This window comes from Tinamus guttatus, unplaced genomic scaffold, assembly GCF_059628265.1.
Source record: "Tinamus guttatus ecotype Peru unplaced genomic scaffold, ASM5962826v1 Tinamus_guttatus_pri_ptg000048l, whole genome shotgun sequence".
Taxonomy (NCBI): domain Eukaryota; kingdom Metazoa; phylum Chordata; class Aves; order Tinamiformes; family Tinamidae; genus Tinamus; species Tinamus guttatus.
The window spans coordinates 4,703,501-4,730,517 of record NW_028288582.1 but is presented as its reverse complement, the minus strand read 5'-3'; positions in this window follow the sequence as shown (position 1 = coordinate 4,730,517).

The window sequence follows — 27,017 nt, the reverse complement described above, 5'->3', positions numbered from 1 at the left end:
AGATGGATATGAGGCCAACACTAGATGCAAAACTGCTGTTTGCTTCCCTGTTCGGTTGTTTCCCCTTTTCTCTTACCCAAAAGCACTAGCTTCTTTTCTGCAAATGGTGAGAGGCAATAGCTGAGCTGCTTCTTTTGAATTTGCATGTTATGTTTGTTTCTCTTAGGAAGGTCTGAGGTCTAATGAGGTCTCTGGAGGAAGAAAATGGGTTGTTGCTTTGTGAGGGAGCACCTGCCCAAGGGACACGATCCTGCAGTGGAAGCTGAGAGACAGGAGATGGGAGGGGAGAGGGACATGCAAGAAGGGAATGAGCAAATTTCTGCTGCAGGCTCAGGTGAGAGATGCGGGTGGGCAGCGAGTCACCTGCCAGGCCTTGGAACAAGGGAAAGCACTTAGAGGCCAGAGGGGATTTGCTGAAAGGGAGCCTGGAAGCAGAGAAAGAGATTGGGCTATAAATCCTCCTTTTTTTTCTGTTCTGCTTTACCAAGTCCCTTTGCACTTTCTCTCGTTTCGCAAGTCAAGCATTTGCTTTATGTTCAGTAAAACCTGGCTTTGCTGTGCTTGAAAGCCATAGCTCCTCCTGAGGCCCCACAAAAGGGAAATCTGGGCATCTTCATCAAAGCCCCTTCTCCCGTTTGGGGTCCTGGCACACACACAGAGGCCTTCCCACCACAGACTTTGTCTGGAGAGAGCAAGGCCTTGACTTTGTAGTTACTGCTCCTGCACCAGCCTAAGCCAGACCTCCTGGGCGTCTGCCTGCTGCTCTGCAGAGGGGTAAATCTCCTTGCCTGCTGGACACTGTGGTCATAGTGATGAGTTTTCATTTTGCTGCCAAGTATTCCCACACTTTTGCTTGTGGGAAGACTTAGGAGCAAGCCTTAACCCATCAGTGAGGATGCACGGCAAAGAAAACCACAGCCATGGTGGCCCTGGGGCACAAAGACTGCAGGCAGCCACACTGGTTGTCTGAATGTCCCTTAGCAGGGGAAAAGGTGGGGAACACCTGGGAAACCAGCTGCTGTTGAAGAGAAGTGTCTAAGCTGAGGAGAAAGATGAGCAAGGGCCTCCTGTTACCTGGAACACCTACAGGATGGAGCCACCTTCCCTCTTTAGGGGCTGACAGAAAAATGATTGGTAGATGAAATAAACTGAAAGGAAGCTGCTATTTCAGGAGACTTGAGGAAATGGGAAAAATACCCTCCTTGCTGCTGTCACTGAGCAGCTTTGCCTCTCTGAGCAAAGCAGCTGAGCTGTTTGCTGGCTTTGTGTGGAAAGCAAGAGAGCTCCATGTGGGGAGGGAATATGGCTATTGCCTTGGTGATTTATCCCTAATGTGCCACTTAGAGGTTAGATTATCTGTCTTAGTGCCAAGGAAGAGGAATAATTTACCTACTCCTGCCTCAGCTTCAAACATAATGAATCTACCTGTTATTCTTGCAGGGGACAGCTAATTAAAGAAGACAGGAAGCAGCACCAAAAATGTAGAGCAGAAACTTGCAAATAACACTGTGTTCATCACATGGCTGTGGAGAGCCCTGCTATTCTGGGCAGGCTCATTAAGCTGTTGCCTATCTGCTTCTTCCCAAAGTCCTTTTGAACCCCCAACTCACAATCATCCCAAGCTCTCTATGAAAATCAGTGAGTTCCATTTGATTACTGTCCCATGCTCATTAAGTCCACTCTGCTGCAGCCACACCTGTGGGAAGAGGTCACGTGAAATCAGAAAGAGAAAAGCAATCCAAGATGCTGCAAATGAATCCGGCATCATCTGTCAGCTGCTTTTTGGTGGGTTTGCATTTTCTTTTCTGTTCAAAAGCCTTTCTGCATTCCGGCAGTCATGCCCCATAATAGCAGTGTTTACCATTAACCAGGATCATAAACAAAGGGCTTTGTGTCGGGGTCTTCACTAAAGCCTAAATCCTCCCTAAATCTCAGATTAAGGCTTGCAGCATTAGGCCCCTCAAGAAGAAAACAACTGCAGCTAAAACACCATGTATAGCCTGCGATCACTGTAAAGGGTAGTTTATGTGCTGCTTAATTTATTTTCCCCAGATATTCATAAGTCAGCAGTGATAGCTTACTTTTCATTGATCTTGCTTAAGTAAGGTGTCAAGCTTATTCTGTTACATTTTTGAAGACCAGAATGTGTAAATATAAGAAGGAAAGAGAATTAAAAAAAAAAAAAAAGATTTAGGTCATTTTGCCTTTTGGGCTTCAAATAACTTCAAGTGCAGTGTCTAAATTTTCTGCTGAGTACATCTTGTACATTATTTTCACCAGGACCCAGGAATTCTCATTCCATTCGATCTTATCCAGCAAGAAAATAGAGGAAAAAAACCTCTTGTCTGTTAAATATATTTCAAGAAATCTGAGTGACAAATAGAGATAAGAATGGAAATTAAACCAAAAATTAGTGGCTACTATGGATACTTTTCTTCTTCACAGTTCTCAGCAAAATGTGAAATTTTGCCAGCTCACTTAATACATTAAAAAGACCTTTTAAACTTTTAAGTAGCTGAAATACTGTAATAAAGCTAAAACCCTCACACAATAGTAGACAGAAAAAATGAATAAAAGCTTTTAATATGGAATCATATAAAGCCAATGGACCATAGAGAAAAAGGCATTTCAGCATGAAGGTGGCCCATCCACCACCAGGGTGACTAACCCTCCAGCTGTTTGCTCTGAGGACAGCTCTGATGAAATCTTGGCATTTTGGGGAGCATAAGATTTTTCCCATTGATTTCAGCTGAGGCAGGATTCAGCTGCTGAAGTGTTGAGGCTAATGGCAATCAGGGGTGACCAGCAAGAGCAGGGAAGGTGCCAGCTGGTAGGGTAGATTTAACAGGCTGGAAGGGGAGTTGGAGGTATCTCTCTACGAGTGCAGGCAGTCCAGGGTAGGCTCATTTTAGTAAGAGGAGCTGAGGCTCTGCAGCATCTAACACAGCAGCAGAGAGCCCTTCTTGAGCATGACTCAGTGTCCTTCAGGAGTAAGGAGGTGGCTTCATCTCCTGTCCTTTCAACAGACAAACTGAGGTGAACATCATGTGAAATATCCTCAAAGAGGGAGTGTGGTAAGGCATCTTCACAGGGATTTCTGCATCTCTGATTTTTGTACCAGGTCTGATCTCATTCCAAGTGCAATGACTCAGAGTTCAGGCCATTTCAGCCACTTCCATCTGAAGTTTGAGGATGTCAAGATTGCTAACACTTAGCATCAACAGTGAACTTGACTTGGATGCTTATTCCTCATTTGTAGCTATCTCACTCATTTCATAGGGTACTGCAATAATCTATGTATCTCTATTGAGACTACATACATGCTTATATGCTTTGTTAGAAGGATTGTCATTGTTTGATTAGAGTTAAGATACATATGAAGCTTTGAAAAGGCCAGAATTCCTCATTGCAGAGCTGAGCTCAGATAAGCTTTACTTATCTTATGTTGTCTATTATATGTAATGACCAGCTTATTCTCTCCTGAGCTTTGTGAACTTGTCACAAATAAATATGTGAACTTGCTTAGCTATGGCAGAAAAATAAGCCCTTTGGGTTAAGAGACAGAAGTGACAAGTTCACAGAAGGTTGTGGTCATCAGATTCACGTAGTCAATCAAAAGTTGGACTAGGAAAGACTTATGGGAATGATACATTGATAAAAATGAGGGAGGGAGGGAGGGGGAGTGAAAGAGGGGAGGAAAGAATTGATTTATGATGAAGCCAAGGCAGCTGATCTAAAAGAGATAATTATTCTTCTATAACTGGCCAGGGAATGGAGGATCCATTATGTGGATGAATGAAGACAGCAGAAGCAATTTGTCAGCCTGACTTGTTTGAGTGAGTAACTTCAATTCCTCCTTGTCTTCTTCTAAGTGATTTTTCTTTCATTGTCACATAAGAATGTGTTTTACATTTCAAGCTCTTCTGATGCTTGCCTGAGTGAGGGAAAGGAGAAGGGAGGACTTTTGCGCTAATAGCAGCCATGCCTTTTTTGCAGCAGTGCCCACTGGCGCTACTAAAACTGTGTGCAAACTATGTCAGCAGATCTCAGTTTCAGGGGATTTCAGACTTGTCTGGAAAATATTCCTTCCAAATGAGAATTCAAAACTCAAAAGACAGCCTGAGAACAGAATATTTAATCTATCCTTTTGTGTGCATTATTTATTCATATTTTTTTTTTGGATTGAAGTGAAAAAAACTTGTTTCTAAAGCTCTCATTTTAGAAAGCTAAAGCCACACAGTATGTACATGTTGTGTATTACTCTTACGCATTCAAGAATGCCTGTTCTTTTGTTTTTTGAAGATTGTTTTTTTGCAGGCAGTTAATACATATTTTATAGAGTTAAATTCTTCCATTTTCTTGTAAAAATCAGCTGGAATTAATGCCAGAACTGAGATGGAGGTGTAATGTAGGAAGAAGTTCCTTACCTGTGAGTCATAGAATCCTTAAGGTTGGAAGGGACCTCTAGGGATCATCTAGTCCAACCCCCCTGCACACGCAGGGTCACCTAGAGCACGTGGCACAGGACTGCGTCCAAGCGGGCCTTGGTGAACAAGCTTCAAGGTGTCTCTTTAAAAATAAATAAATAAACAAAACCAAGAGCTTCAATGTCACTGATGGCCCTGGAAAAATTCCTTTCAGGAGCTTGACAGTGTTCCTGTCATAGTCTCTCATGCAAAGAGAGAGAGGCAAAGACCAAAATCCTTGCCAACAAGTACACTTCAAATGCACGGCTGCCGGCTCACCTGGCTGCTCATTCCCACTTCCTCAGTGACACATTTTCCTCTTCCTCTATCTCCAGAGGATGGGTCTACCCTGCATGGCTAGTGGTTCTGCCAAGGAGGTGGAAAAGATGAGCTTGAACTGCCTCAGGCAGAGGGCAGAATTGCTCTTGGCTCTCCTATTTTTGAGTTGAAAATTTGAAGACTATTACATAAGTCTGGACAGTGTTACAGAACAAAAGTACTTTTTTTTTTTCAGTTGTGTTTTAGAAGAAAAGAGGGAACTCTGCCCAGCAATTTGAATAGAAAAAAACTGTCGGAGACCTTTTTGGCTTCTGAAGCCCAAGTGACCTCCCAATTTCCTTGATCAAGGTAAAGGAGATTTAGGATTTGTTTGCATCATTGCTTACTTGTTACTTATTACAGGATAACTCCCTGCTTGGCATCTTAGGTGATTTGGATCTTACTCTTAGAGGCCTCGCCAGGCCTGTGCAGAGATTCCTCTCCCAGGAATGCACAGGGAAAAGCAGGCCAGGCTCTGCAATCTGGTATGCACCCTGAGATGTAGAGGCTAGTCACTGCAGTGCTTAACTTTTCGCTGCTTCTTTCTCGTATTGACTGTGGGATTAGTGTGAATTTTAAGACCATCAGAAGTAATGGCTGCTTTTGAAAAATTTTCCCCTCTGGTATGAGCCAAGCTTTAAGGAAGAAGAGTTTGTGTCCTGCTCCAGAGACTGCACACGGTCATGCTACAAAGCTGGGTTCAAATGACCTCAGAGAGGAACCATAAGTGCTTTCTTCTGACTGCTTTTAACGCCTGCTCCTTGTTACATGCTTTAATTAAACTCTGGCTTAGTGGTTACTCAGAGAGTAATTATTCCACATCAATCTTGGCAAGGAAATTCAAGATTGGGTGTCCTTACGGTTTCCTCATAAGGCTTTAGCCAATCTCAGGAATACTTGCTTTTGTCCCCAGATACACTTGCCAGCCCTTCAGAGGAGTCCTTTTCACTTACCACTTACAGTGCGGTCACTGCCTCAGAGACACAGCCCTCTAGGGACAAAAAAAAAAAAAAAAAAAAAAAGTTTTAGGGAGGAAAACTCATCTGATCTGCTTTGTGTATCTACCTTATGATTAAATAAATTGCATTCCCAAAATGGCTTTTTGCCTCTGTTGTCTGTAAAAGGTCCCTGGTGACAAGCATAGATGCATTAAGATTAACTGGACATACCTCATGTGGCTTCCCTGAGACTGGCATTTTTCCCACAGGAGTTTGGAGACTGGAATGATTCAGCAGAAGTGATGCTCATGCAAGAATCTGTCATTTTCTTTCTGCTAGGTACTGCACCCACGAGGCAGAGCAGGGAAAGGCTACGGGGTCTGTGTGATTTACTTGGTCCCCAGGCTGCCATTTAGGTAAGTCACGTGTCTTGTATCTTTTGTCTGGATGAGCTCATAAGTGCAAATACTTGCAACTTCAATGTACCCATTCATTATTGAACAGAAAAGGATAGCAGAACACTTCTGTCAGAGACTGAAAACTATTAAAGAAACCATAAGCGATGCAAGTAAAAAAACAAGCTGTTATCAGAGGAAGAGGGAGAGAGAGGCAAAAGCCCTTCATTTATTCCTCTGAGACACAATTAAAACTTTGAATGAAGAGTTTTTTGAGAGGACCATGTTATCCCCTCCATTTCATGTACCACAGTGAAAATGCATTATGAATGTGCAATAGAAGAAAGTCTTTCATCCCAGCTTAGCTACTTGGTTTTAAGTTTAAGGATAATGAACCCGCAGGACCCTGTTCTCCTTTTGCACCAGTACAAGCCAGAAACATCTCAGCTGATGTCAGAAGGCTTCGTGTGGTGCAAAGCCTGGCATGAGGGGCGGGCGGTCAGATCATCACAGCACAACGGGGTACAGATGTGCAGATTCAGGCTCCATCATGGTTCAGAGTGAGACCGGCCGTCTGGGGATGAGCTGGTAACATTCAGAGTTGTTGCTACATGCCCAGAGGGAAATGCCCTCTCTTTCAAAGACAGCTAATTCATTTTTCATGTCATTTTGGACTTGGCCATTTTTTTTTTTACCCTAAAAACTCTGATATGCAGTGGAACAAAGCTGTTTGAGGTGATTCATGATTTATAAAGAATAAGCGGCGCTCTCAGGTTGGAATATGAAACAAGATATTTGGAAATTAAAAGCCAGCTTTATATAGCACATCATTTTCGTTCCTCTCCCTTAAATGTAAAAGAGAAAAATGTAGGCCCAAAGCTTGTAAAGATTCAGATAACTATTGAAAAACAGAAAGTGCCTTACTTTACTCAAAAGCGTTCCTCTTTGTCAACATAAATACACTTTTATTTAATCTCTTTAACCATATCAGCACCCAGGGCATCTTACCAATTAAAAAACAAAACAAAAAAACCTACAGAATTTATGTCTAGAAACCCTAAGACAATCTTTATCTCCCCTTGATAAGGTTGACCCACCCCATACTTGGCTTAAAGTAATCATCATTACAGTTCTAAACAGCCAAGGGCTGGAGAGATTAAAATTCCCTGGATGGAGACAAAGTTTCCGGTCCACTGTTGGAGTTAAACTTTTATTATTATGGTAGTTAATGTGATATTGATTGTGTGTGTGTATAAAATATACTGCCATATTGCAATAGAAGAAAAAGGTGGAAAGGATTGACAAAAGGAGATTAATATGTTTTATTCATTTTGCGAACACTCTGAACATCTCTCAATTGCCCAACACACGAAGCTTTTTCAGTAATGTTAAACATTTTACACTGTTCTTACAGCTACAAGTCACTTTATTTCCATTTCTGAACACATACGTAAGAGAAGAGTAATGTTATTCCTTGCTATGAAGTGTTACAGTTAGGTAGCAGCTGTGATGGTATCAGCCAATATGTTGCTTTTAATGATCTCACTCATACATTATGAATGAGGAATTTGAAAGGCAGGAAAACATAGCGTGCATAATCTTTAACTGTTCAGCTGCTAAAGAACTTTCTACTTGAAAATTATATCCCTCTGACTTCCTTGCTTGCAAGAGCAGCTTGGCATCGTGCTTCCGTACAGATCAGTGTCGAAAGGAGTTGTGGTCAAACCGCAAGCCACGTTAGCAGGTTTTCATGAGTTCAGAGTGAATCTGGTCTTTAGATTCAATCTGCTTTGTTTCACCAATAATGTTAACCCATCAATGTCAAAGCAGTGATTTTCCTAACAGATCCCAGTGTGACAGGAAGCGTGCCATGTGTTTTTATACATGCGTGAACCAAATGGTGGTTTGCTGGAGCTCTTTTTAGTTCAAAGGCTTTCTTTGAGATGGCACCAGAAAAGACTTTGCTGAGAGCTCCTCTTCTCTCATTTCATCATCTTTCTATCATGATCATCTACCAGTTCTTCGTTTCTCACCAGTGGATTAACCAGAGGATGTTGAAATATCCAACCAACATCCCCACCAACGTCCCATCTCCGTGATGGGGAGCGTGAGACCAACACCTGCGGTGGCATGGGGAGACATCCTGGTTGGGGTCTGCACAGCCAAGGAGGAGAGTGTTGTGAAGTGCTGGAGGCACTGCAGGGGCTCATCACCATGTTCCCTGCTCAGTCAGGAGCATGTGATCTTATGATCTTTATTTATTTATTTATTCTCCTCTTAAAGCAAAAAGCTACATATTTTAGCCCTGATCCTCTAGAAACAGAAAGCTGCAAACTCACTGCAGCTCACACCTTTTACTTCCTGACTTCTTCCTCATGGAGGTGGAGAACAGATTATTGCCCTCTCCCTTACAGTGACTAGGGTTAGTAGTTCACAAAATAAATTGAAATATATATTCTTTCCTTCATAGATGTTTGCAACACTCTCCTTGCTCAATGAATGACGTGGAAATTTGTTTTGTTTTCATAATAAGGACATGTATATGTCCTCTGATGTATATATCCTCTGGGGGATTACTTGGTCCGAGATGAGAGGCCACAGAACTTGTTCCAATGCTTCTCTCTCAACATCCAGCCAAGAAAGCAGAGGTGAACATAACAGAGATAACAAGAGAAAAAGAGTGTCTCTGCAAAGCAAAAGAGACACTTGGAAGATATTTCTGCAGGTTTAGATTTAATATTTTCTATATATAAATTCACCTCAAATAAAAGCAGGAATCACAGGGAGAAATGGTCGATCTTTGCAGGAATTGAAACCAAATCATAATTTCTCTTACTAATTTCAGAAGTCTAAGAATCTAGATGCATTTCTGGATTATATTAGTATGCAAATATTTCAATATGGATGTTATACTGTTAGAGGAGTATTCACTGCCCTATGAAAAAGAGGAAAAAAGGGAAAAGAATGTTTACATTTGCTGCAGGAGACAACCTGCAGCAAATATGTAGGACAGGCCAGAAGGAGAATCTTAGAAATGTTGATTTTTATCCCTTGTAGGCAGGTATGCTGAGCTGCTCATGTCTTCTCAGCATGGTGCACACTCAAGGAAAAAAGAGGAGAAAAATAATGCAATCACCTCACTGCAGGGTTTCCTTGTTCTTGACACAAGGATTACTGAAGGCAATATGGGAAATACAATGCTCAAATGAAGAAGGAGGGGGGAAAAGCAGCTTACTATTAGTCCTGGGCACTGTACACACCTGAAAGGCATTCTTACATAGATCAGTCTGAGAACCTAAAATAATTTACAGTATGGCTGTCTGCTTGCAGATGACTGAAGAGATTGTTCCATCTCTGAGTCATGCCAGCTCCTCTTCCCTTTTGACTCTGCTTTCTTCCCACTACAAGCATCTTGCTTCAGGCCACATTTTCTCACTCTATCAGCCTTTTTTTACAGAGACAAGCAGTGAACTTGCAGGAATGTTCTCTTGGCTCTTCACAGCCCTGGAACAGGCTGCCCAGGGAGGTTGTGGAGTCTCCTTCTCTGGAGATCTTCCAAACCGGACTGGATGCCACCCTATGCCACGTACTCTAGGTGTCCCTGCTTGAGCAGGGAAGTTGGATTAGGTGATTTCTAGAGGTCCCTTCCAACCTCAGCCCTTCTGTGATTCCCTTGGGTGTCCAGCAATCTGCTGGTCCCAAACTTCACCAAGGCTGGGCAGGGGTTAGAGCTTCTTTTGTCCCTGTGTGGCCGTAGGTGCATGTCTGACAAGGGGGCTGTGGTATATGGTGCAAGAGGAGTGGGCGTGCAGTCAATATTAGGTAGCCACGCTGTCCATAAGCTCATACCTGGAAGGTCCCAATGCCATGCTGGCTCGGTTATGGGGCACCCGAGCCGGGATTTTCCTTAGAAGAGCAGTCCAATGTAGTGCTGGGAGCTACAGCCCCATCCACATGGAGAGTCTCTGGAACCACAAGGAAATTTCTTCATCTGAGCCTCCTTCAGTCTTTCACTGAGGCTGAAATAAACAGAGCAGGATTCCTGCACAGGGAGTATCTGGCATTCAAAGTTGCTTTTGAGGTCATCTCTGAGAGTCAAAGCATTAAAATTTAGGTCTGTGCCTTAAAGAAATGCACTCTTGGCCGTGGTACCCACTTCATCCTCCTTAAGACTCCTTTCAGACATGTCGCCTTCCAGTCAGTGGCTGTGATCCAAGCCTAGGCATGATAAACTGTGACCGTCCTTCTTCCTATTTATCTTCACTCTTCCTCCTTATTTTTCTTAATTCCCTCTGCCTCCTACTTGACAGTTTGAGTGATAAAATAACACATTTGTTTATAAATTCATTTGCACACACTTTGTTTTCCCGTTCTCCACTTCTGTATATTTTATGTCTCTGCAATCTTCATGACTAAACATTTCTTTAATTAAGAAACTTCTTCTTCTAAACCAGACTTCTGACATCTTAACATGCATTTTTTTTGTTCCCTTCACTAAATATTATTATAGTTAGATGCCTTCAAAGAGAGGCAATTTCTTGCTTTTGGGCACCATACTAATATTTACATTTCAGGAATACTGCAGTGTTTCATTCCCCTTGAGGGAAAAAACAACAAAAAAGATCTTTAAAGGAAAGACTAGGAAAGAAAACTTTGTGTATTGCTGCATATCATCTCATATATACTCTCCCCCATGAAGCTATGCAGTGCAGATCTCTTCAAACTGCTGTTCTGGCTGCTCGTAACGTAATGATATAACAACTTGATGAAGAGAAAGAAGGAAAAAAAAGTGTCTGCTGAAGTTTTCTCATTGCCAATAGATATTTACAGGCTCTTTTGATGGCTACAACATATTACAATTCATCTAACAGCACTTTCTTTGCCATTTACTTATGGAATTATCTTACGTAAGCTTCTCCTTCACAGGGAAAATAAAATATTTTCTCAAGGCTGACAGAAGAGGATTCATGTTCTGTTCTTTCAGTAATTTGGAAAATGAAAATATAGTGCTCATAGTGAGTTTTTTTTTGAAGAGATCTATATTTTATCCTTTCATGTCAGAAGCGAGACAGATTAATGTCTTCTGGAATTTATTTCCAATGCTGATTTTGTTTCCAAAGTTTGGAGACTGATGAGATGGATATGCAGTCCTCTTTGCACTGGGAAAAGGAACTGGCATCTGTTCCTGCTTTGTCCTCAGAGCTGCCAGAGAGGGTGTCTGGATCAACCATCCATCCTCTGCCGGCACATGTAGTCAGATGGCAACACAGAACCTTTTTCTGCTGATGTAAATGTGAATTGGTCTGAAAATGCTCTAATATATAGTAAGGAGATAGTAATTCCCTCAGTTTGCTGAAGGGAAAAAATGGATTTTAAATCATCTTTACCCTGCTTGTCCTTGGGTCTTGTGCTAAGCAAAGCTTAGTTGGACCTAAAGACTCAGCTTTGGCTACTCTTCTAATTTCTGTTGTGCTGGCCATCCTGATGTAGAAATGCACAGCAGGTGCACACAGCTTGTTACTGTCTGTCCTAAACAGTATGGATATTCTAATCTTTACACGTGGCCCTACTCCCTTACAAGTGAACTGCTGCTTCTGCCTGGTCCTACTGAGAACCAGAAGATGTGTGTGCCAGTAACTCACTCTTCGTATGAACATTTCGATTTTCTTGCCCACTGATCCCCAGCACTCTGGATGGCATTTCACATGGCTCTCTGGACATGAGTGGTGATTTTCCAGTTACAGAGAGCACAAGACAGTTGCAAGCCAAGGAAACACAGAGATATTAAGGATTCAGGGCAGAGTACTTTTCCCAGAGCCCTAAACCAGCAGAGACCTGAGGACTAGTCTGTGCAGAGGGGTGAAGGCAGAGGCCAACTCCTGCCATTGGGATGCCATTTCCCCCGTAGTTCCCTGCTGATTGCCATCTGCCACTGAAGCCAAATCAGATCAGCATGGTGTTTGCTTTAATGTGTTTTTTTTTTTTTTTGTGTGTGTGTGTGTGTGTGTGTGTGTGAACTGGAACAGGAAGAATAACAGATCTGAACTCCAGAAGGAACTATTTACACTGACTTTCTAACATAACACATGTCAAAGCCTTTCTCCTCCCACAGCAATTTCTGTATCTATCCATACTCTGTAGATGAACTGGAGCATATTTTTTAATCCAGACTTGCTTTGAACTTTTTAAGTTAGTAGTGAAATCACAACTTCCCAAACTAATTTATTCTAATTTATTATACTTAAGAATTTATGCCTTAACCTTTACCTGAATTTGTCTTCAGCTTCCAGCTGCAAAATCTTATTATGCAGTTGTCAATGAGACTAAGGTTTTCTCTCCATGCAGTACACAGGGCAGCATTAATATTTCCAGTTTTAGACATCTGCAGTGTACATCTATTTCTGCATTAGTTGTTGGTGATCTCTGTTCAGTCAAAGAACAGAAATAGAGTCTGGTGTGGTTATATCCTACAAAACTTGTCGCTTAAAGCAGATATCTATCATAGATTAGATGAACCACCCTCTGGAATGACTTTTTCTTTCAGACTAGTTGACCAGCTCCATTATACACATCTAAATTTAAGGGAGTTGAGACTTCTTAGACTAGTATTTAGACACCTCTTACAATCTAGTGAAGCTATTGAGAACTAGTTACTGCTCATCCTACTAAAGAAAAAATCATTATGAAAGTGATAGAAATGTTAGGCTTCAAGCCTGCTTCTCAGGAAGATTCAGTCCTATTCTTTACTTTGTATTTGCAAATGTTGTCTGCTGTCTGAAAATTGCTTTCATGTCACTGCAAAGAGTCATTGCCACATCTATTTGTCACTTCATACCCTTTTCAGTTCTCAGGGTTTATACACGTAGAAATTTTACCCGCTTCCAGGCTTTCAATGTCTCAAGGTTACCTGGAATTTATCTTGCTTCCTCTTAAGTAGATTACGTGAAAAAGGCTGTTGATTTTTAAAACTGAAGAAACAATTAAGCTAGTATTTTCTTTCTTTCATCTGATCTGATTTAGAAATTATTTCTATCTCAACCATGGGTGAGAATAGACTCTCAGGGTTATATCCAAAGAGAGTTCAAAGTCTGCTCTTTAACTGTATGGAAAAATGGGTTAAAATCAATAAGATTCAACTTTAATTGATTTCCTATAGGGAAGAGTATGCCCTACAATATCTGAAAACCATTAGTCAATGTCTCTTTGAAGTATTAAATTTATTATGAAAACCCTGAAGATATTCTATTTTAAATCCATGGAAGCTTATGTGCTTACTGGATTATAGCTGTGTATTAAATATAACACTCACCATCTAATGGATCACAGCAGCATTTTCACACCACTATCATTATTCTGAATCTCATCTTGGTTCTGCACACTTGCAAAAAAAGGATGCCTATAAAATGCCTATCTGGCATTATGCCCACTTAATTATCATCTCCGGGATTATTATAATGGAAACATGGCACTCTCCTTTGAGAGTACAAGGCCTATATAATAGCATCTCTTTATCCTTTAATGTTTAGAACCTTCCTTTGGATGCAGCAGGTGCCTAGCAAAGGGTTCTGTGTTTGGGGAACTTGTTAATAAGTTTTTGTGTGTGTGAGTGTACTTGTCCACATTGGTGTTTGGTCATGATATATTCCATCTCTTGATTATATTTATATTTGATGTGCCTTATGAAACAGTTCTTTTGATAGTTCTTTAAGACATAGTTTCTAAGGAGAAAAATAATGTCACCATGCCCAGACCTTAGCAAGCAAAGATAGTGATCAGACCCCCAACTCCACACCGTGAAGCTACTATAAATCAAAAGGGAAAGTGTTCCTTGGCTAGTGTCCCTAGGTTTTGACATCGCACAAAGCTAGTATCTGAGTTTTTGACTTGAGGTTTCTTCTAGTGATTAAACTCCTTGAGTGCAACTGGTTGCATCAGTCAGATTTTTTTATGGGCCTTTGTTCAACCTAGTATACAAAATAACTACTCTAATTCTACCTGGTATTTGTGCACCACTGCTGACTTGAGATCCTCACAGTTGACATGTGCAAGGGCATGTGTCAGATGGTGACATGGAGACAGATGGAGAGGGGAGGCTGCGTGGCAAAGAGGGAATGTGAGAGAGGATACTGAAATCATGTTTTAAAGCAGGGAAGATCAGAAGCAGTTCATTGTTGACACTTGAATCTACAGAAATGGAAAGTGGAAGCAGTCAGGATAGCTCCTTCTCAGTGTGGATAATTTGGACTGTCAACGCTGGGGGGCCTTGGACAGTTGCAAGACATGGCTCTGTGTCCTGGCTGCATCCTGACTCTGTGACAGAGCCTGAGTGAGAACTATCCTCCATCGTCCTGTGGCAGAAAGCACAGGAGAAATGCTCTGGTAGCAGGAGGGCTCACAATACCTTATTTCACCAGATCTTTGGTAGGAATGAGCTCAGAAAGCAGAAAGGAAACTTTTGTAGCAAGTAACACTGTTCTTCAAAAGCTCCTGCAGAGTAAATCTGAGAACATTTCTTCTACTGCTGATGAAACATGTCCAGTTCCATTAAGAAAGAAAGTAATTTATTCTCAAGAAATAAAACTACTGAATGATGAAATATCAATTTAGATCATGGGCTCTGTATCAAATAGATTGCCTTTATGTTTATGAACTAGAAGCAATGGGGTTCTCTGTTTATTCTTTTAAAACTTCATTTGCAATGTTCTGAACTTAGAACTTTGACAATTATAATTTTAAAACCTGGGAATTAGTTTTTAATTCCTTATCTCACCTTAATGTCTTTAATAAATCAGAGATTTGTCTCATATCTAATTTATTTTTTCAGGGGTGGGGAGGTGAGTGAAGTTAGAGAAAATGTTCATAGCTATGCAAGAGGAACCAGTAGGTAGCAAGGAATGAGTAGGGCACACAACCAGGGAATAAATTTACTGTCTTTCTAATAACCTTGCATTTTTGTGTCCCATGGAGCATTTGAGCTGGGACAAGCTGGGAGAGGTTTTCACCAAAGCATTAGAAATAGGGCATTTCCCAGGTGAGGGTTAGCTCCTGAGCACGGTTCCCTCCTCCTCGCCTCTGTGCAAGTGCAGCTTGCTCAGCTCCTGGGGGGCCTGAGGCTGCCTAGGAGCGCAGTGCAGCACTGCACGGAGCTGCGGTTGTAAAGAACACAGGGCTCTCCAATGGAATAGAGTTTGCACTGTTAAATACAAAGATATTAGCTCTGGACCTGCAAGCCCCAGGCTGCAAAGGCTGAAAGCTTGTAGTATATTCAGAGATACTCACTCTCTGCTTGCTCCATCCTTAGGCTTTCTTAAGTATCCTCTGTAGCAACCAGCACAAACAGGATACTGGGCTGAAAGAAGTCCCTCTAATGTCCAAGCATATCCTGAGAGAATTTGCTGGTATCCCAGGAGGCTTTTCTCTTCCCAAGTATGAATATTGTTTGTCTCCAGATTTGCATCTCCTTTGTAAGGCCATTTTCTGGTAGTGTTTTTGAACTAAGCTCGAATTACAGGTATCCCAGTACTATTCCCATGACTGGAAATGTAATGTAGCTGCAATTAAGGACATAAATTACACTGAGTGGCACTGCCTAAAGATGAGGCTGAAAATTTGGATCCTCGGGGTTAGGTGTAGAAAAATAGATCTCTGTAAAAGGATGCACAGTTTCACTGGTGGCCTGGAGAGCCAAGCTGTTCAATACTGAAAAACTGTTCACAGCCAAATCTCCCATCCCAAAGGCCTGTTTGGACTGGTTTCACTCATGTGCTTTACATTTGTTCTTAATGAACAGAGTGCAGAAATGGTTGCTCTTCAAGAATAAAATCTGCCCACAAAGGACCTAGAAAGCTTGCACACTCTTTTATGAGCCACTACATCCCACTATGAGATCAGAAATACCATGTAATTAGGCTATAAGTTTGTGAGGAAAGTCTGGAGAGGGGTAAGTAGGGATTTCATCCAAACAAGGTAAGTTTGCTCTTTATTACTTGCTCTTTAAAAGGTTGAACTGAATTATCACTTAAAATTGTAAAAGTCAACTCATCCCATATGGTAAAATGATTTTTCGTATTCTAATCAAATGTACAAATCATTGGACCTATACAGGAGATATTTTTAGCAATATAGTATTTGCCAGGAAAAAAATAATCCTACTGCTTAAATGAAGGCTTTTTAATAATGAGTAGAAGACAGGGCACTTGTTTACAGCCTAAATAGTTTTTGCATAGAGAGGCAGCCAAAGGCTGACCAGGCAAAAAGACTAATTTTAATTTATACTACATTTTCTTAGGAAAGAGCAACATAGACTCTTAAAGAAAATGGTATAATGAACATAACAGGTTTCACCCTTTTATATTAAGTGTTTTAAAAATTGTTCTGCTGACTTGAGCAATTTTTTACCCTTCTTCGCAAACTGAACTGGAATATTTCCAGTAACTATCCACATCATGTAAAGGATATCTAAACATCATCAAAGATTTCTGATTTTACTGCATGTAAAAGCTTTGTTGGGTAATAATGCAAAAGCCTGGGAGTGAAGAAATCTGGAGCCCACAGAATCATAGAATCACAGAATGCTCAAGGCTGGAAGGGACCTCTAGAGATCATCTAGTCCAACCCCCTGCACACGCAGGGTCACCTAGAGCACGTGGCACAGGACTGCGTCCAAGCGGGTTTTGAAGATCTCCAGAGAAGGAGACTCCACAACCTCTCTGGGCAGCCTGTTCCAGGGCTCTGTCACCCTCACTGTTAAAAAATCTTTCCTTAAGTTCCTGTGGAACTTTTGGTGCTTCAGTTTGTGGCCATTACCTCTAGTTCTGTCAGTGGCCACCAGTGAAGAGGCCAGCACCATCCTCCTCACTCCCTCCCTTGAGGTACTTATAGACACTGAAGAAGTAGAGGAATGAAGATGAGATGTTTCGCGATGCTCAGCAAGTGGCAGACCTCATTTCTGGCTTTGTAATTTGACTCAAAAATAGAGGATCTCAATGGGCCAGGAGGAAACTGCAAAGTCTCTTCTGTGAGAAAAATCTCCATGCTCGGATACCTTGGGAAGAAGGCATATATAAACACAATGCAAAAAAAAAAATGATTTAGCCATTATATTTTCTATTCTATTCCAGGAAAGGTTAATTGTGTTACGCAAAGGCAAACATACTATTATGTTCTTACATATTCCTGCAAATAATGAAAGTACATTTAAAATATATTACCAGAGGCCACAACAGAGCATAGGAGAGGCTAACTATTAACTTAGCATGCAGCAAGACCAAAAACAGGACCTGTGCAAATTGGAGGGCTAGGCTTTGCCAAATTGCTTATGACTGTTTATTTGGTTTAAATGACTGTTTATTTGTTAATGGACCCCTCACTTGCCACCCACCTTGGTATTTCTGCCTAAAGGTGGGTACTAGCCCACTATCCCACATGCCCGGGGCTTCCAAGACATGTTATGAAGGCTGGTGGGTATGATATGAGACCTACGTGAGATCCATACCATTCTGGAATAGCAGTTGGAAACCAGATAGGATTTTCTAAAACATCTCAAAAGACTTTAGTCACCTACATTTAGGCAACTGAATACAGCCCTAAGAATCTATCCAAGTCATTTTTTCTGTTGCCTTCATATCTGTACTAGCAACTTCATCCAAACCTGTTATGATCAACAGACGCCAAAGTCGAGAGACTAAATCCCATGATTCTCATGAAAACTTCCAGAATTTAAGCCTTATGCCTGCATCCCTACAGACTCTCAGGTGGCTTCTCTTGTAGATGTTCATTGACTTTTGTCCTTTATTTAGATAGACTTCCTTCTGCAATGAAATAAAACATTAGCTCCATAGAGTCCAGGCTACTTGCTGTGCTTGATACTTTCTCAGTCCCCTTGTCACCTTTGACATGAAGTTTTCCTAAAAGCTGAAGAGGGAGGAATGGGTGGAGGGAATACATATCTAAGAGTGTGGAAAGCATTTGAGTGCTGAGACATGCACTTTTTGTGAAATTGTCAGCATGTGAATTGATTTAGATTTCAAGGAGATCTAAGCTAGCTATTGATTTACCATTTCCAGGAATTGCTGGCTGACCCCTGCAGTGTAAAGCATGTGGAGGATATTTTTGTTGCCAACCCTTCTGTTTCATTTGGCATTTTGGGTCAGGAGTTCTTACTAGCTAGAAGGATTCAAATCCTGGTCTCAGTAGAATTGGTTTTACCATCACCTTCCCCTTTCACTTGGGATCTCTCTGAGGGAACCTGGGGTATGGGAAGAGGGAATTACCAGGCTCTGCCTGGGTGGGAAGATGCTCCTGCATGGGGCAGTTCCATCTCCCCTCCCAGGTCCTTGCATTGGAGATGTCTGCAGAGGATTTCTAGAAGCATATCCTGCCCTCTCCCAAACGAAACCCAATGTGTTCTGTTAGCTGCTTGCTGAGATGTCAGTGTTGCATGTTTATTCCTCATACCCAGAGAACTTCTCTGCCTCCATCCTTTCAGCTTTCATTCCTCTGCTACCTCAGAGCCACCCATTTCTTCCAAATCTTTGAATTCATAATTCTTTAGGAATATTTACACAATTGTTTGGGGATTAGTGGTGGTCTCTCATTGAACCAATGTGCTCCTTGCAGCTCCACACAGATATGGCTGGCAGAGAGACATGGAAGGTTTCTCAGCAGTAGACAGGAGGAAGAAAAATCTCTTGTTCCAACTGAGATGATCTGGAAGCGAGAATTTGGCTGTGTTTGAGTCTGATACTGAATATGTGAAATGGCCAGATGAGCCATTTCTCCTGTCCCAATTTAGACTTTTGTTTTCTGTGGCAATCAAAAATACGTTTTAAATCTTTTTAATTAAAAAATGTCTTTCTGGTGACATGGACATTTTGATGGAACTGTTTCCGTTTTCATTTCTTCTAAAAAAAGAACTAAAGCAAACTTTTGAGGTTTGTGAAAAGAAATTTAAATACACGACAAAAGCATAAATTTTCAATGACATTTTTCTTTCTTTTTATGTAAAAGAGCTATATATGTGTGTGTGCGTATTTATATCTTCCCAAAGCTGCTTTGACAAAGAAATAGAGAAGAAGCATTCAGAAATGTTGGAGTTGATTTTCCTTTTTCAAAGCCAGAATGAGACAGTGTGCATGGAGAGAGTTGATGGCTCTCCTTCTTCTCCCAGAGTCCCAATGTGGAGAGAAAGGATGGTTGTGAAGTTATGCCTTTAACCTACAAGCTCCTCATATCTTGTCACTTACTGCTTGTCACTTGTCACTTACTGTGTTCCACCGGAATTCACATTTTCTGGCATGCACTAGGTATTTGGGGTATTTTAGCAAGATGTACATCCAAAAGCCACCTCAAGGGCTGCAACAACCCGCCCTGCTGCTCGGTGACCTTCCAGCCCTGAGAGTCTGGACAGAGGTGGGCACCACCCCAGGAACCAGTCAAGAGGGGTGTCCCTGCAGCTCCATGGTCTGAAATGTTGAGGATGGGGCCTGAGCCTGGCGCTTACGGTGTGTAGCAAAACTCACAGTTGTGGAGGTAGGGATGTACAATGAACTAGCCTGGTTGGAGCTGCCTGTATTTCCTGAACATCCCTCCTTTCCTCCCTGCCGCAAACCATCTCCATGGAATAACCTTCCTTTTCCGGTTGCACAACTCAGACTTTTGGTCAAGCTGAGCAACTGCCGTGTCCTTCTTTGTGCCTTTACAAATTAAATATAGTCTCTCAACTGGGCATTCTTCTGCAAAACATGATTTCCTCAGCTCTTCGTTTTGAGTTGGGTCTCTCTTCACCTCCCTCCATGGACTCCAATTTCTCTATTGCTATTAACTTTTAAAGTTTTCTTGGTTTTATCTGACACTTCTTATGCATCATTAAAATAATCCTCTGATTGGTCCAACTCCTTTGCTCGCTTGTTGCATTTCCAGCTGACTATCTTCATGGGCATTTTTTTTTTAATTACCTCACAGTTAACATCTGCTGAGCTGCTGCATCGCCCACCTCCAAAGTCCGTCTTTTCTGAATGTCTACAGATGTCATAAACTCACAAATATTAAGCCTACAGGCAAACACTAAATACTGTTATCTGACTATCCATTAATATCTCATGGCATTAGATTTCATCTCTTTAATCCACTCCTCTAGAGACTCTCATTTTCTCTTTAACAGCATATCAAGACCATGATTTCTGATAATCTAAATGGATCCAGTTCTTTAAGACTCTAAGACAGAGGCATTTCCAGCGGCTTCTCCATGGCTTCCATGATTTCTTCCACACTCTTCTCAAATTTTCATCATCTGTATCACCAAAAGTGCATGCTATATTCCAGCATTGTCCATTGTACCATGTCTTGCATTTCAGCAGAGGAAAATCACTTCCCTGTTTCTTTTCGCTGCTCTCCTGGTTTTGTAGCCAAAGACTGAATTAGCCATTATAGCTCTGGCATCTTCTGAAGTACAGGATGTGATTCCACTCATAATGGAGCTCCTTCTTCATTATGAATCCTACATCTTTCTCAGAATGAATGCTTTCTAATAGCATGTAGATCCTGCATGCTGTAGGTTCAATCAACTTTCTATGTTCCCAGATTTTTCAACTGTTTATGTTAAAATACAATGTGTTAGAGGAGGGCCAGGTTAACACGCAAAGCAGGTTGTCCTGATGATTGATTGATCCTTTAAGCTATCTCTATAACATTCTTCTGTGATTCAAACATTCTTGGTAGTTTTTTTTAATGCTTAAATTCTGTTCAACAATTAGCCTGCTGTATATGCATTGTCCTGAACTGAAGTCCTTCATCAAGCATGTCTTCCTGCTCCTCCTGCTAACAGAACAGAATTGCTTATGGGACATTTATGCTAGTTCTGGATCATTATTGCACAGCTCCAACCCCTTCTGATAATTGGTCTATCTCAATTCCTGGCTTTCTCTTCTTCCTAACATTTCTTCTTTAAAAAGTCTTCATAATGTTCTTAGAGATGAATTTTTCTCTGGTGCCTTTTTCTCCATTTATAATTTTCTGTACCTCATTAACTTCTCATTTATATTGATTGCTAGCTTCTTTCCCTTTTTTTCCATTTATTATATAGTGCTATTTTATTTCTAATTGCTCTCTTCCTTCCACGCTGAACCAGGATGGCCTTTTGCCAAAGTTCTCAACTTGACATCAGTTAGTCTGCTGATATGCTGAGACTATTAGCCGCCATCCTGACCAATATTGTCTCCTCGTTTCCTGCTTCCTCCCACTCCTCCTAGTCAGTCTGCCTGTCTCCAGCTACTGTCTCTTGCTTCTTATTTAGAAGAAAAGATATTTTATCGGAGACTTCTGTCTTGTACAGTATCTACCAAGGCTAAATACCAAGGCTAAACCATAACTCTAATCTCTAGGTGGATGCAGAATGGAGGAAATGCTGTAACTGTTTTGGAAAGTACTGCACATCAGCTGTGACAGTAAATGATAATACAAGTGCCTAAGTGCCTAAATGATCAAGCAAGTGCCAGCTGAGAAAGCAGAGTAGCTGAAACAACTGCTAAAGGTGTTTTGAATAAATCTATTTCTCTTTGCACTGAAATGGATGGGAGGTGCTCACAAGATCAGTTGCCTTGTGTCAGTCAAGCAGGGGATTGAAGAACATTTTCATGGACCATAATTTCATAGAACTTCAACTATGTTGTGAGCAACTGATCACCTATGCAAAATACACTTCCAACCAGTAATAGCATTTGAACCAAGACACAGGTCTCTGCTCCCTTTGATTCTTGTGTGCTCCTCCAAGAGAAGTGGGAGGTAGGAGATAAGAACTCTCTCACATTCTGATAGTGCTAGAAGCCACCCCCTGGTGATGCAAATACCTGTTTCTCTTTCTTCAAATAACACACTGCAGCATGTCATGATCAGTGGCTTTGACTAATGTAATTATTAAATACTCAAAAGTTGTACTTGCCTTTGTCACAACAGATCAAAGTTATGCTTTTATTAGTCTTCAAATGAGCACTGTGGGTCTGATAATACATGAGTTACTACTTATTATTCAATTGGTGCGAATGGAAGGAAAGAAGAAAAAGAGGGTTTGTGTGTACATGTAATGCTATTTTTCAATTAGTTTGCTTGTGGTTCTCAGCATTAAATTGAATAAGTGAAAAATGGTGGATAGGACCCATCTGCCAGGAAATTGCTAGCATGTGGCCATCTGTTGCTATCCTGCATTTGATCAGTGGTACAGAGCGTGTGTTGATTAATTCATTCAAGTCCCTCTGAGGTACACAGCCTGCCTAAGAATATAGATCCTAATAAATAAAAACTCAATCAGTGAAAAGCAATTCATGCAAATATTGAGGAATGCTGCTAATGCATAGAACAAACATGAAGAACTCTCCTTCCCTTTCTCCATCCTCTCTCCTTGCCAGCACAGCTAAGATCCCATGTGGAAGAAAAACAACTCAAACAAACATTCCCACACATACTGTAAATCTCGGATGTCAAAGATCTAGCTGGGTGTCTAGTGGATGCACACCAACTTCTTGGCAGTTGTAAACTCAGTAATGTCAGGACATCTTCACCAAGATTTGGTTTATCACCTCATCTGAGTTGACCTGTGTCCTGCTCTCCTCCTTTTGTCGGGGCCTGTAGGATCAGTGCATTTTGAAGGGCATCTACTGGAAGAAAACATACTCAGAAATCCAGGGACAGCCCCAGAAACACACTGAGGCTGCCCAAAAGACTGGACACCCAACGATGTGGAGCTATGCTAGACTGTGCATCTACCATCCCCAGCTTAGATAAAGGATGGACATTTGTTAAATGTCCTGTCTTCAGACTTTCTAAACAAAAAATCTTATGTTTGGACTCTTTTTTAAATTTTGAAAGTAATGTATAGTAATAATTTTTAAAATTGGAAAAGATGGAATGTTTCAGGTGTCCAAAGTCCCATTTCTTCCTCAAGCTTAAAATGGAGAAATGTATCCCTTTATCTTTTTTGCAGAATGACCACAATTTTCAAAACCTATAAACAGTTTTCCCTCCGGCCCTAATTTTCCTCATCTTCTGTATAAGTCTTCGCAGTTTCACCCTTATTCTTCCAGAGCTTTCCCCACTTCATGCAAGTCCTTTCTGCATTAAGCAATGAGAGAAGTGGATTACAGGTGGACAAGGGTGAGTTTCAAGATGCCACCAGTTGTAGGCAGAGGGAGAGGGTTAAAACTGGGGATGGATGCAGTTGCAATGTCTAGCAGGCTTGTTGGAATTAGTAACAAGTATTATGAACTAATTGTGCTTCAGGAATCAGACAATAATATTAGCAGGGATTCAAATGCTGGATGTCATTCCTTCATTTTCCAACAGTTTATCATGGCACAACAGCCTCTTACAAGATGACCAAGGCCAAACTTCTAAATTCTTCAAAGCAGCAGCTGGGGCTTTAAATATATCAGAGTATTTACTCTGGAACCAGAGCATAAATCTTTGGTTCTCCTACCAAAGAACTCTCTTAAATCATCTTTCTTATTTTGGGGCTTTGTTAGCACATCGCAGCTTGCTTCTCTGGGCTCATCATAGCTTTTATAGCCCTGATGAGTCTTGTGACTGTTTCAATACACCAGATCCTTGGGTAAACCAGTGGCACTATCTCAGGCTTTCATTAGGGATAGTGTAACTAAAAATAGCAGGCCTGCTAAGAAGGCACAGTGATCAAGTGCTTTCCTCTCTGCAATGAATAATGTTCTTGTTGCTATTTTTTTTAACAACATGCTTTAAATGTTTTTTGTACACGATTTTACACTAAGAGAAAGTTCCTAGCCTTTGTTCTTCCTTTTGTCATGCTTAAACTTGGAGGAGCAAGCAGAACTGCTGAGCAGCTGTAATAGCTGAATTAAGAATGCCATCTTCTGCAAAGCAAAATCACAGATTAAATTGCTTCCAGGGAGAACTATTTACTATTCAGCCTGCAAATAAAAATGAGAATGAATAGTCTCCCTTAGCAACCCTGACAAAACTCTTGATTTATAGCAAGAAATAAACAGTTAAGTTTTATTAGATACAATCATATATATCCTCAAATCAGAGGTAATTCAAAGCTGGTAAATTCCAGAATGCTGTATTTGAACCCTGCCTTCAGCCTGAAGCTTCAGCATATCTGTCTTCCTAAAATTACCTTTGTCAAAAATTGTAAAATGTGATCGATCACTGAAGAAAGAGTGAAATCCACACAAGGTGACAACAGTCCTCAGCAATCTGGTACCTGGAAATCTGCAGGGACGTTCCCCACCCTCCTTCTCTCCCCGGGCACTTGTAGGAATTCCACTGCCAACATGGTGGGAGGGAAAAACAAAAACAAAAACAAAAAAACCCCACAGTCTGGGCCATATATAAGTGAGATTTCAGGCACTTTCAGGCTTGAAAGAGACAACAATTTAGGGGTCTCATCCATGCCTCAGTTCCTATATCATGGTAGCAATCTAGATCTTGAGAATACTCCAAGGCTTAGAGACCAAACATGTTGCTTAGTCCCAGTTCAGCTCACAGTCCAGCATGGGAGTTCTGGGAACAAAATCATGCATGGAAAATCACTGCACATGTGAGTCTCTGATCCTTTCTCCTGTAGATGTATTTCTGCCCCCAGGATATTCTAACCTGATATGCTTGGCAGTAGAAATAAATAGTATTAATAGAAATAACTATTGCTATAAATTTGTTTTCACTTCTTCAGTGGTTAACATTGAGCTAGTCGTTTCAAAGTTGGGTAACTGTCACTACAGAAGGTATTACGAGAGATAGTAGGAGTATCCCTGTAATGTGTTTTGGTTATCTGTGATCACTACGAAATTGTTTTCTATCAACATCTGCAGTACAAAGTATTATGTGGATAAAATGGAATTAATTAATTGAAGTTTATTTTTGGCATTAAATTGGAAATCATCCTGAGTGGAATCTTGGAGATAAATGTCAAGGTTTAATTGCTTTCTGCATTTTTGTGCATAGTCACACACATACCCATGCATATCCACAGGAACAGATTGTCACTGATTTCTTTCACACCTTCAGGGTTCAAGTACTCTTCTCACTCTCATCCTGCTTCTGGAAACCTTAGCTGATGGCCTGTGCTCCTCACACACATGGCAAGCTCTCAAACTGACGTTGCAGGCAACTGAATGAATGCCCTGTTCCCTTTTGGATACCTGAGAGCAGGGCTTTGTGTGACTGAGCCAAAAGGTTATTTATTGATGTTGCTAAATCAGCAGGAATGGTTTGTCTGTGTATATAGCAGCTGCTGTGAAATCACTCTTCAACAAAATACAAGTTAAAAGCAAATGTAACAAATAGCTAAAAATCCAAAATAAATAATATTTCTGCAAAGTACTTAGAATCCTGCACTATAAATGGAGTTTAAACAGCTCTCATTCTGTGCCTATCCAGCCAACAAGCCTTTTGCTCCTTCTTTTTTGCTCAGTCTTTTTCCAGACTGAGGAACTCAGTTTAGCTCTGATATGCCCAGAAACACTGATTTTCGTATTACACTTGTACTCAATTAACATGTGAAATGCTCATGAGTAACAAAATATTTTCCATACCCATGATCCAGGTGGTTTTGTGAACGTCTAGCAGGGGCCAGCTCATGTCTGTAATACAGGTCTGTTTGCTTTCAGTACTGACTTATATGGCTCCCTGAATGACGGTTTATTACAAGACGTGAGAATGATGGGACATACAGACATCTGTGTTAACCTCACTGTGTTCCCTGTCTGAATCCTGCCCTAATTAAATTTGGGAGGCTGGTAATTTCTCCGTGGACCACTTTGCAACACAGACAGCAAGTTCTCTGCTGAGATAATGAAACTGTTATAATCTGCAGGATATGTTTTCCTGGACTGCAGAGTTTATTCTTGGGGTTAAAGAAAGAGCAGAAAAATCCAGTTTTTATCATTTTTTCGATCTAGATGGTAACTAGTATTATTTCAGCTCTTGGGAATTCCCCACCACCCCCTCCATTGACAGCAAGGTGAATGACAGGGCTCTGCCACATCTCTGATGCTTGAGCAGCTGAAGTTCACTTTAATTTGCAACAAACTGTACTGTGGAGCCCTGTAGAAGTCAACATGATATATTTGTTATCAGTAGCCAGCACTTTTGGTTTTTTTTCCAGTAAGCAGAACGAGAAGCCCGCAGTCCTGCTGTGCTGCGATGCAGCTGGAGAAGAGCAAGGCTCAGCATCCGTGCTCCCCGGCCGGCATGCGGATCCAGCTAGGGCTGCCCTCAGCCTTGCTCTGATATTTGCCATGGGGGCTAAGGGATGTATCATCTTTATTTATCGAGGTCTCCACAAGAAATTGGATCGTTCCTTAACAAGGTCACCCATAATCACACTGTAATCAGGCTGCCCTTTTCCTTCCCAGTCCTCTAATTAGTGTTTGCCCTTGTAACTGGAAGATTAACCACATGACCTGTTATTAACCTCTCTTCACTTATTATTGACTCTCATGGTGTTCTTTTTTAATGCAGATACTGTTGAAATAGGGGCTGTTATAATTATATTGTATTAACATAGGAGAGGTTCTCAAACATGTAGGGAATGCGCTGATTATAGATTAAATGATAGCGACAAATAGCAGAAAGCGTAAATGTTGTATAATTACAGAGAAACTGCAGTGTAACAACACATGGCACTTAACAACGCACTTGCTACAAGTCAAAGTGGCTCCACTGTACAAATTGCTGTAAGCATGAAGCTATACTCCCTGTCCCATAGGGTTCTGTTTCAGGGCAGTCCTGTCCTTTATGGTGCTGACAGTCAAGTGCCAGATTTGTAACCCACATAACCACATCCTGGGTGATTTTCAGCCCTCAGTGGGTAGGACACTCCATTGGGAGCCTTCACACACTGCCCCAGTGTTTGTTCTGTATCTTCACCAAGG